This window comes from Haemorhous mexicanus, chromosome Z, assembly GCF_027477595.1.
Source record: "Haemorhous mexicanus isolate bHaeMex1 chromosome Z, bHaeMex1.pri, whole genome shotgun sequence".
NCBI classification, from domain to species: domain Eukaryota; kingdom Metazoa; phylum Chordata; class Aves; order Passeriformes; family Fringillidae; genus Haemorhous; species Haemorhous mexicanus.
This window is the reverse complement of record NC_082381.1, coordinates 6,078,304-6,090,546: the sequence shown is the minus strand read 5'-3', so window position 1 is coordinate 6,090,546 and position 12,243 is coordinate 6,078,304. Positions and strand designations below refer to the sequence as shown.

Below are 12,243 nucleotides of genomic sequence, written 5' to 3'. Positions count from 1 at the left end.
CTAACCCTCATATTACTTGACATTGCAGTGGAGGATGCACATGGTAAAAAAAACCTGGTGTTTTAGGGAAGCTTTTAATGAGGGTGAGGGAGAGTATTTGTTTTGCAGGGCTGGCAGCTAGAAAAACTCAAATTCTTTGATGATCTGAGAGGCTTTTCTCCTGAGAGGACTTTGCCCAGACTGCTAAGTCTTTCTTCCCAAATTCTTCTAAATAATCAGAAACATAATAATAATTCTGTTCTATCAAAGAATCTGGACAAAACCCCATCAATACTCACTAGCAGTCATCAAAGAGAGTCTCCTTTATAGCACCTTCATAAAGATACTTGCAAGAAGAACTCTCTTGGTCTTCCTTAGTGTCTCTTTTTAAGCAGGAGATATTCAAGACCATAGAAGAGGAAGTTTGATTTAATCAGACCTCTCTTTCACACATGCTAGCAGGAGCCACAAAGCGTGTGCACACTTCCACTCCACCCTAGCTGACAAAATTTATGACAGCAGCAAACCAAGCAATTAGTTTTCACATGCTGACAGTTGCACCTATCCTTCATTGTTTGTATATCACCACAAGCAAGACAAAGGTATTTTATAGGTTTCTTTTTAAAATGCTTAGATTGTATGAGAATCACGACCTACAGAGCCTTTAGGCTACACATCACCTTCAGCCTATGTTCAGCTAGTATGTGAAGCTACTATGGTTTTCCTGAAAATAAGGTTTTTCAATAAAATAAGTGTTCTCTACTGAGAGTCTGGATGTCTAAGAAAACACATCCTTCCAAAAGGCTCTGTGCTCAGAGCCATGCACAGCCTACCAAGGACTTCTGATCCCATTTCATGTGAACCCAAACTCTGCAAAAGGAGCTTACAGACACAGAGCAGCCTCTGTAGTAATCCAAGATACTGCTGGCATTCCTGCTGAAAGGAAGCACACTGAGCATGCTTCATCCTATGTCTGCAGAGCAGAACCAGCCTGAGCTCTGCTGAAAGCCAAGTGTGTCATGGGCAGCTGTGACTGCTACTTTGCCTGGGCAGAAATGAGAAAAACACCTCTCCTTTGAGTGTTTTTCATTTTTTTTCCCCTGCCTGTAGCTGTCAGCTGAGATACACAAACTTTCTTGGTGCCGGTGGAAGACACCAGGCTGAAAACTCAGCTTGCATTTACTAGGAGGTGCATCTGGGCACACTGTGCAGTCAAAAGCATGGGCTCCTATCTTTCAGCACACCTGGGGTGGTACACAGGCTACAGGTAAGGCTGTACAGAGTTTCTGTCAGGATCACCTGAGAGAAGAACAATCCCAGCTGCTCCACATCCAGACTCTGGAGGAATGCTGGCTTCCCACTCTGGCCAGCCCAGCTCACAATCAGGAGTTGGATGTGAGATCACATCAGCACTTTGAAGCAGGAAAAAAAGGGTTAAATCTTTCGCCTTCTTCATCCTTCTCCACATTCATAATTAATGAAGAATTGTATCTTCCTAGGTTCCTAGACTTGCTTGTCTGAGTAGAGTCACCTTTTCTTTCAAAAGACCATTCCTTTCTAATATAACTTGCCTCACTTTCCAAGCTGTATTCCTGGCACTAAGCCATACCTTTCTGCTTTCCTGCCACAAATTATTCTTCCTGGTCTCTCCACTATCTCCTCTGTATGCCTCTCATCCTCCAGGTCTTCTAGAAAGATGATCTATCATCTGCTATTTCTGCAGTCCAACAGATAAACATGTGAGCAATGTGTTTATCTGAAGCCAAATTAGTTGGTCCTTCCTTTCTTCTGAAGGTGTTTGCCATCCCAGTCACTCAGCACTCAGTATGACATAAAAGCCACTGCATTTCTCTCTTAAGAAAGGAGCACATTCTCAAAAAAGAACTGCTCAGCTCAGACCCCCTTACTCAGTAGGCAGAGAAAATGTGGGAGAGAGAAGGCAGGGCCGGGAAGGACCTACAGCAAACCTCACCAGGAATGACTGGCACTTGCTTGTCCCTCAATCTGCTGCTGCTGAGGGGCCTCCCGTGGCACACCAGAAACTGGCATCTGAGGCTACAAAAGCCTTGCATTTCTTCCTCTTTCTTTTTGAGGAACAAGGCTCCCTTTTTGGTTCTCATTGTCTGCTGCTCTGGGCTCTGTAACTGATACAACCATGGCCAGCCGAGGTCCTGCATATGTGTGTGCGTGTGTTTGCTATGTCTGGATCCTCAGGAAGGCAGCCTGGTATTTTATTTTTAAACTTTGGCTCCTGTTGCACAGCCCCACATATAATGGCTCCACTCCTGAAGGTTGGATAGTCTTCTGCTATCAGTTTTCAAAGAAAAACAAAGCCACCCAAGCCAATGCCACCAAGAGAACAGGAGCAAAGTTCTCGCCTTAGAATTTTCACTCTCACAAGAAAAGAAAACCAACAAAACAGGAGATCACAAAAAATATTAAGCCATCAGTGTCATCCCAGCTTCATGCTGCTGTATTGTTGCAAGCTGTATAATATTGTGCAAGCCCCAGCAACTGCTGTGGTTTTAGAGACTTCTCTAGGTTTTTATTTCTAGAAATTTGCTGGAACTCTGCCAGTTTTCCCCAGCTGAGGACCAGACCTTTGTGTGGATCAGTGCTCACTACAGCCTTTTATCATGAAGTAGAGGGTTGAAACAGGAGTTTCTCCTCACCTGAAAGGAGAACCTGCAATGGAACTCCCAGGTCTCAGAACTTTAAGGAGACAGAACCCAGACATGCTAATCAGGGACTGGTGCTACTCTTCAGCCATTCTGGAGAGCCTTCAGATGTGTTGCAAAGCTGACAAAATAACTGATACCTCTAAGCCACCTGCATTCCATTTCAGCAGTGAAGGTTCACTGTCAAAAAAGGGGGGGGGGGAAATTGTTTCTTTTTCAGCTGAGCACACAGGGCCTCTATCTGTAGGCTTGATTACTAGAAGAAAGGAAATGTTCAAGCTGAAGAAAAAAGGACTTGCACCCATGCCTGGGAGAAAAGATTTGACACAGAACATGGGAGAGAAGTGGAGAAAAAGTGGTTTGTCAAGAGGAAGCAATCCTTTTGTATCTTATCTTATCTTTGCTTGCATTTCATCATGGGACATCACTAATTAAGAGTGTTATTTACAGGTTAAAATAGTCACTCATTCCAAAAACAAGGGGAACAGCTTCAGCACCTTTCTCCTTCTTCATTCCTGATCTCCTTTCTTCTCCCATTGGCTTCTAGCTCCTTCAGTCAGACTGCTGCCATACAGAGTTCTGAATCTTGAAAGAACCCTTCCAAAACTGAAACCATAAATTAAGAATTGAAAACAGCCTGTCAATTAGGGAATCAAAATTCTCCTTCATCCTGCTGTAGTAATTGGTTTAGAAAGGAAAAAAAAAAAAAGCATTTACAGTGAGGCCTCTACTGCTGACCTTCAAAACCAAGCTAATGAACTATTTTTCCCCTGAAACTGACTTGTTTTTGCATCAGTTATCAAAAAAGAGGATCTAATGATGGTGCTTACTGTTAAAGTCTTTTATAAGCACAGAAGACAAAACGACCTAATCTCTAGGTTTCCTAGATTTATCACCCTTGACAGACCAAAGCCTAAGATTTTGAGAGATGACTAACAAAAAAATGAAAAACAAATTACAACTGAAATTGCTGAGACCCTCAAATCTACTGAAAAGCGTTTACAATAATAATTCTGCTGCTAAAAATAATTTCAGATGGCTTGGTTGGGCTGTCTATAGTAGAATGTTAGGTTACCCTAGGAAACTGATATGTTGACAAATCATGATTGGGTTTTTGTGCAACCTCTTCTATGGTAACTACAGGACAAAAGCCTCTGGTTCCCATCTGTAAAACCAGGGGTAAAGTTCGGGGTGACTAAAGTGCTGCTAAATTCCAGAGGAAACCAGAGATGTTCCTTCTGTGGGATTTATTTATCCTTTAGAAATTACTGTGTGAAAATCCACAGTAGCTCCATCAGGCCTGAAAAAAAAAAAAATCTTTTTCCTTTTTTTCGTCTGTGGTACAGACAACAGAAAAATGCATCAGACTGTGAAGAGAAAAAGCTTCCACCAACCTTCTGCACAGATTCCACTTGGAGAACAAAATTCCTATCACTTGTCCATAGTTTTAAGCCTAAAATAGAGATATGGAGGAATGCCCAGTACAGATAATCAAGCCTTAACTGATAACTACAAACCCACAGTCAGCCTTATCATTTCACCCAATTTGGTTTATTTGCTTCCCATTCCTTTGCCAGGTGAGGAAGAACCTTCTTGCACATTCTGGTAGAACACAAGCACCTCTCTGGACTCCCTGCAGCTCCACAAGGCAGGATCCTCATCAGAGGTGCTTTAATCCCTGAATTGAGATAGCAGCACTGGGAGTCCTCCTGCTGAAGGTTCAGCTTTTACAGCTACACAATCTGTCCACAACCAACTCAATCAAGCCTGTTTCCCACCACAGCATCTGAGGAGAAGCTACACTTGACCCCTTACAACTTTTGACAGTCCATCAGAAATTCCAATCGCTCTTATTTTTTTCCCTTTTCAATTTAGTTAGAAATTAGGAATTGTTTACATAATGAGCATCTTTCTAGTCTTAGGTTCTAGGCATTAAAACTTTTTACAGCTCTATACAGACTCCAGATTCCCGTAGTACTGTACACAGACAGGCAAACTGGCTGCTTTTAGTCCTCCAAATGTCACTCCTGAAAACCTCTGAAAAGGAGGAATGGACTACCTGAGAGCTCTCATGGTGAAGCACAATTTTCCAGGCTTCAAACCTTTACCATCACAAGCATTTCCAGCCTAGTCCACCTGGCTATTATAAAAATTTTAAATATCTACTACTTTGCAGAATCACCTTTTTTTTTTTTTTTTTTTTTTAATTAAAAGGAAGACAGGAGTCTTCCTTCACGTCCACACAGGCTGCAAAGCCAACACAGTGGCTTGAGTGAGTCACAGACCATTTTCTGTTTCACATTTTCTGTCTTTTACAGATAGAAACTGAATGATGAGCTTTTAGGTCTGACACATAAAATAGTATTAATTACTGGCATAGAAAACAGACAGAAAAAAAAGGAAAAATCTCCTTAAATCCTGTCAGATACCCTTCAGGTCTGACCTGTGGGATGCTTTTGTTTTGAATGGAATGGGTCCAAAATACAAAGGAAAACCCTTGCTTATCTCTTTGGGATCAGGGCTCTCAAAGGCACAACACTGGTGTTATTTGTTTGATACATCAAAGCAAGGTCATTACTTACTTCAGTCTTGGAAAGATCCAAAAGTGTTCTGATACACCAGAAGAGCCAATGGCCAAGGAGATCTGTAACTCTCCTGCACTTTCTGCATGATCCCTTTCTTCTACAGCTGCAGAAAACAGGTGCCTCCATCTGGATGATCCCTGAAGCACTGACCCATGCTCAATCCCTTTTACTTGGTGGAGGTGAAAAAGACCAAAAACCAACCAAAACCAAACCACAAAATATGTCAGACGTAGATCTAAAGATGGTACAAATGCATGTTTTGATCTTTTATCTCCTTCAGCTCAGCTCCACTGGGAACTTTCGATGGCAGCCCAAAAGTCTGTTGTAGTATTTAAGTGAAATTGATAAATTCAAAAATTCAAATTTTTGAAAATTCCACTTTGCTTGACCTAACATGCCTGAGAACCCAAGCACATTGCTGTCATTCAAAGTTTCATGCAAGCCAATCCTCCATGCTTCCCATGCTTCCTCTTTGATTTAGGCCACAATATAGCCTTTTTTTTTTTTTTGGCAAAAAAAGTGATCAGCTTTATGACTGGCACAGTGCTCTGAATTTTCAGAAAGCAGAGATTGGTCCAGCTGTCTTATATCTCTAGGAGTCGTATTACTAAGAAAATAATAAAAATATCCCACCAAGATAAGATCTGCCTAATATAAATTTGGAAATGTAACAGCTTCAAAGGATACTTTTCTCAAGATCTCCGAACCTAGCCAAGATCCTCTGCTGTCCCTCCTATTTCCTGAAGAGGTGAGTAAGCAGAAGATTGCAAGAAATCATTTTGCACCCCTCACTGATGTATAGTTGACCTTTTAATCTCTGCTTAGTGCCAGGCTGATACTGTTCTTTCACTTTTAGACCCAAAACTTTATAACTTGAGAGAAAACTCCTTCTTTTTTTTTTTTTTTTTGAGAGAGAGATTTATGTGCAACCATGAGATTCTTCTCCTTGTCTTCACACTCAGGCATGGATTAAAAGCTCAATGAACTCCTTCCACTAGATATTTTTGGAATATAAACATTTTCGATCACTCTGTCCAAATAACACTGACTTAGTTTAGACACAGTTTGCAACCATGGTTGAATAAAAGACCAACACTAGTGGTATTATTTCCTGTCCCCAGTATTATTCCCCTTAGGTCAAAGAAGCTGGAAACACATGCTGGTGGTTTTTGGGTCAAATCCAGCATGGCACATCCTCTGGGATGGCTTTTTAGCTTCTGCTGAGAATAAACAGAGGGAGCAGTGAGGTGGACTGAGAACTGGCTGAAGGGCAGGTCTCAGATGATGTGACCAGTGGTACAGAGTCCTCTAATTAGTGGTGTCCCCAAGGTTTGGTACTGGGTCCAGTACTGTTTAGTGGCTTGGGAGAGAGCATCCCCTCAGCAAGTTTGCTGATGATACAAAACTGGGAGTGCTCTGCTGCCCTTCTCAAGGGTATGGGTACAGCAGAACCTTTTGAAATGCAGGAATGCAGGGTCCTGCACCTGGGCAGGAATAACCCCAAGCACCAGCACAGGCCAGGGTGATCTGCTGGCAAACAGCTCTGCAGAGAAGGACCTGCAGGTCCTGGGGGACAAAGAGCTGTCCCTGAGCCAGCAGAGTGTCCTGGGGACAAGGAGGCCAAGGGGATCCTGGAGTGCCCTGGGGAGGGCATTGCCAGCAGGGCAGGGAGGGATCCTGCCCCTCTGCCCAGCCCTGGAGGCACCTCTGGAGTGCCGTGTCCAGCTCTGGGCTCCTCAGGGCAGGAGGGACACAGAGCTCCTGGAGAGGGGTCAGCAAAGGCTGTGGGGCTGGGGAAGGGCCTGGGGCATCTCCCTCACCAGGAAAGGCTGGGGGAGCTGGGGCTGCCTCTTGAAAACAGACAAGAGGAGGTTGGACCAAAAGATCTCCAATGGTCACTTCCCTACCTGACCCTTGCTGTGTGAGTCTGTGAATTTTCACAATTGCTTCTGGACACTGAACACACCAATCATGGCAGCCCGTCCATCACACATTTGGAACTTTCAACACAGGCTTCCAATCAGGACACACTGGTGACTTTCTGATGTGCTTTTTTAAAGTGGGCTTCTAAAGCAGCAGCTTTGTTCCCAGTGCATGCTGATGATGGACTGTCAGCATCCTGTGGAATTGATTTATGTCTCTTTTTGGAGTGACAGAATCGTCTAGGCTGTACGTGGGAAAACAAAGGGCAGAAGGGATCTCATGGACGACCAAGACCGGTTCTGTTATCACAGACACAAATCTAATCTCCATTAACTTAAAGAAAAATAGCGTGTGTGCTAAAAAAAATACAGCTGTTGATCCCTGAGCCAAGGAATGCTCAATTTTAAAGAAAACTGGTTCCATATGAAAGCTTTCTGATCATGGTGCACCTATAACTGCTAGCATTTTCCAGTCCCAGTGGCCATGCAAAAAGGTCATATAAGGAAATCTAACCAGCCAGGTTAGTGCTAGAAATTCTACACCCCACCCTCCAAAGGATTCATTTCTCAGATTAAATACTCCTTGAGGCTTGAAGACATATATTATAGATCTGAAATGTGAAGTAACCCTCAATTCTACCCAGCTTATCAAAAATCCCTGTCCTGCTCTCTCTCTTCTCACATTTCCTTGGCTTCAGTATGCTTTTAAAAAGGGAGATTGCTACTAAAATCCCAGTTGGGTTAATTTGACAGCTGGAACACGAAAAACCACAAGAATCTCCCAAGTAGAAGGTCCTGACTGTCCCAGTAATTTATCAGTTCAGCCCTTCCTATGCAGAAATCCCATCAGGAACACAACTGAGAGATATCCCAGCAGACACAGACTATTCAGGGGACATAGGAAAAAAGAAAAAGAAAAAAAAAAAAAAAAGAAGTATAGGAGGAGGTCAGAATTCACTGGATTTAAATACCCACTGACCTTCCTTCAGGATAGGCTTGGTCCCATATTCCAGGCCTGGAACATTTCACCAGGTCAGATTTTCTAGGCAGGTTACAGAAGCGAAAGTGCTCCCTCAACACCAGTAGTCCACTGCCACATTTTCCCATTATGAGCTTGTCAGCCTGCCAATGCAGAGAACTTCTAGAACTCCTCCTTGCTCTCTTCCCACAGAACACAAAGCAGCATATTCCTTCAGAAGCCCTATTCAAACACCCTTTCTTCTCTATGAGCCTGCATCTTTGAGACAATGGATAAGAGGAGGCGGACCACTTCCGCCATTCATTTGCCCAGCCTGCTGAAACGTCAGATCTGTCTGATCTTGCAGCAGAAGCATTATCCTTTGTTCTGATCAGGTTGCACAAATAGCTGTGCTTGTGTGCTTCTGTCAGTTGCAGAGATTTTTTTTTTCCTTTTTTTTTTTTTCATGACCAATATGACTTACAGCTCACACAACACACCGTGTCCTACTAAAAATGTTGCAGGTTTGTTTTCCACCAGGCAGCTCTCCTACAAAAAGCTCAGTTCAGCCTTAAATGCTAAGCAAGAAGTGGAAACTGCACAAGGCTGCTGCTGCATGTATCCTACACAAATGTGCCAAAATTCTCCCAGCCTCACACAAAAGAGCACAGAGACACCAGGAGCACCTGAACAGGCTTGAAGGAGTTAGAGAGGCACAAGATTATTGTAACTCCCAAGACTTCCCACCACTTCTCTGAAGGCTGGGCACTCCTCGTGCTCATGAGGAGCAGCTGCCTCTGCGTGTCCTGACAGCTTACTGCTTCCCACACAGACAAATTGGGCTGGCCCCAGCCACCCCCGCCGCTGTGGTGACATACCTCTGCCCAGAATTCACACCTGGACTGCTTGCAAGCCATCTGCAACCCAAGAGACAAAGGCTGGCCACTGCCAGGTTGTGTGAACACACATCAACGTGGTGCTGTCTGCTGAGCAGTTCAGTTTCCCACACTGCCAGAAGAAAAATAAATCGCCAACCTCGACTGAGTCCTGAGCTCTTCAGAGGTTACAAAATGTGGCTTTAATTTTCCCTTCCCCTTGTTCTGCCATAATGCACACTTGCTTATGAAAACAGTTGTTATCATACATCCTTCCTCTTTCTAGGGCACAAAACCAAATCAACCAGAAAACACAGCCGGTCAAGCTCTTCAGAACTTCAGCACATCTGAAAGCCTCATCCAGGCTGGAGGTTGAACTTCACCCACCACCTCCAAATTTCTTATATTTTTGCCTAAGTGTAAGTATGTACATAAATATGCAGTCTCTGTTATCAGGTAAAAGCTCAAATACCAATTTCTGGCTTCTAGCCAGAATTTAAAAAGGAAAAAAAAATTGCTAATCCATGGTTGCAATGGAAAAAACACCTACCACAGGGAAAAAATCCTCCTGCCTTTAGCCAAATCTAATCTAATCTTTTCTCACAGCTGTAATATCACTCTGAATGCTTCACTACCTAACTTTAGCTTCACATACAGAGCATGGGGAATTACTGATGCAAACCTTTTGTACAAGGCCAGGCTAAAAAAAAAACCCAACATGGGTGGCTGTGTTTAACATTCCTGAGTTTGCCATCAGAATCAGCACAGTTCCATGAAGATATTGCCATTTTTAGTAACTACGATACCCTCCAAAACGCAACAGCATTATATGACTTCTGTTCCACAGAGGCTCTGATGTTCCATCTATTATCCCAGTCTTGCCTTAGCACATATTTTATATTAGAATGCATTCCAGGAGGCATATGGCAGTAGAACTAGGTCAACCATTAACCAAATAACAGGAAGCTGCTCTGCAGAGCACACCCTTCAAAGCCCGCTTAATGAGCTGGCTCTTCAGAGTGTGTCCTTCAGTAAGGTTGAAGCTAACAGTTCCACAGGATTTGCCTTAAAGACACAAGGTCATCCAAGGCAGGTGATTTATGGACGTGACAGACTCTGAAGAGCCATCCCAGAGTGTAAAAGCATCTGGGTCAGCTGTTGAGTTGAAGAACAATCCACAGTCACACGTCAGACACTGAATACCAGGAACCCGCTCCAAGAATTTCCTCATCTTAGATGTGAACAGAGCCCATTCCACCATGAATCTGCTCCCACAACTTCGCAGGAAAAGAGCAGAGCCTTTGTAGAGTTTCTAGGGAAGGATACCATCGCTAGATAAAGACTTGGCATCTCTCTGCCTGGATGAGTCAATTCCATGCTTTTGCAACGTCTGGGGGGAAAAAAAGGGCTGATATTCAGCCTTGCAAGTCAGCTTAAATTCTTCATGTCTCCTGCTTTCTCACTGATCTCGTTGAGATACGTGGATTTAACATCATCTGCCAAATCCAGTAGAAGAAAAAGTCCATCATCATTGCTGGTATCTTCATTTGTTCCACGTCAATCCCACCAATTTCTTCCACTAAATATCACACTCCACACTTCTAAGCAACCACATATGCCCAAGCTTTAAAGAGAAGTTTGTAGGACTGAGAAGCATCAAGCATCCCAGAACAAAATCCATGAGTAACATGGAAGTTAGAAAAAGTTCTGATTCATGTTGTACTGTCAACAAAGCAGTAGAGATGGCCTGATCAAGTTGTTTTCAAACAAATAAAAGTCAAACACTTGCCAGCACTCTAATTGAAAGGAAGTTTGCCACTGATATCCATCACATAATTGTTGCAATAACATGATAACTCAACAGTCATGTACCACAAAGCAGTGTAAACTTTTCAAATTCAAAAAAGTCACCATCCAGCTATGTGACTACAGCCAAATCTTGCCACTAAGTGTATACAGATACTAATATTACTTTTCTGATACTCTCATAAAAAGTGGATATCGTCCCTTATCTCTTTATCATTATCTTTCTTCTGGACAGCATCCCCACAAAACAAAACACTCAGAGATCCTGAAGTCATTATTTACCCAAACAAAGCTAACAATAAAAGAAAACCATCTCTACGCCACTGCCAAGGGTAGGCTTGCATTTCTCCATAATTTCTAATAGGAATGACTGCTGTAAGCATACATACATATATATATATATATACATATATACATATACACACACACACACACACATATATATATATAAAGAGTTTCCCCAGTAGTTCACATCCATCCTTGTGACAAAAATAAAAGACAAAAAACCCATGTCTAACAGACATTCATCTGCTAGAGCCTCCACAACTGAGAACTTCCCTGCAACCAAAATGTTTGTGAGGTGGGAACTCAGGTCCATCCTTCTGGAGGTGGATCCTGCTGGTTCACCAGATAATAATTCCAGCTCCTAATTACAGGCACAGGAAACGATAAGGCATCCATGATGACTGAGAAAACAGTCAGTGTGTGTGATCATATGTCCCTGCAGATTGCTTTGTATCTTAAGCGACAGCTCCTTGCTGAAACAGGCTAACTCAGTGGAAGACTGCCAAGCATGCTGTGGTGAGATTATCATCTTAGTAGTTATTTATAATAAACTATCTTCAGCAAGTAGCACCTTTTTCAGTAGGAAAAAAGTCAAGGACAATGCATTTTCTTCGCAGTGCAGAGATGGTCTATGAGAAAACGTGCAGACAATATCTGGCGGCATTGTTCATTTGCGTACGAAGAAGCACTTCTGATGAACATTCCTCCAGCAGGCTCTGAAAACTATTCCAACACCACCAGGAAAAGCACAAAATTACCAGCCACTACAAAGTACAACCTGCAGTGGAAATTACATGGGTAGACAGAACAGCGTGCACATACTTTATTTTTAAAAAAATCTTTTGATTCACCTGCATCCTTAATACTTTTGATGATGAAACAGCCACACCATGGCCTACCTATGGAACCAAGAAGGAGTTCTCCCCTGAGAGATGATATTCAAGGTCCCATATAACTCCTCAGTGCCATTTATTTGCAGGTGCCCTATGCAGAAGTGCCAGACTCCCACAGCTCCAACCAAAAAATCTGAACGGGGCCAGTGGAGCAGTTTTAAGGATGGAGTTACTGCAGAACAGAACAAACAGTCTTCACACACAAGCCATGTTTTATATGCATCCCCTCCTCCCATCACCAAATTGCAACTGGGAAAACATA

General features: G+C 42.9%; 1 protein-coding gene across 8 annotated transcripts in view; it reads right to left on the bottom strand.

Annotated features, from left to right (window-relative positions):
• Positions 1-12,243, bottom strand: part of ZNF462 (zinc finger protein 462) — an 88,267-nt gene that overhangs the window by 61,691 nt on the left and 14,333 nt on the right. Inside the window, exon 1 of one of the 8 annotated variants that reach the window (XM_059836811.1) lies at positions 8,144-8,846. The exons of the other annotated variants lie outside the window; for them this stretch is intronic. The gene's annotated coding sequence lies outside the window, so the exon portion shown is untranslated. Of the gene's footprint in view, positions 1-8,143; positions 8,847-12,243 lie in introns of those variants that run through there. 8 annotated transcript variants of the gene reach the window in all.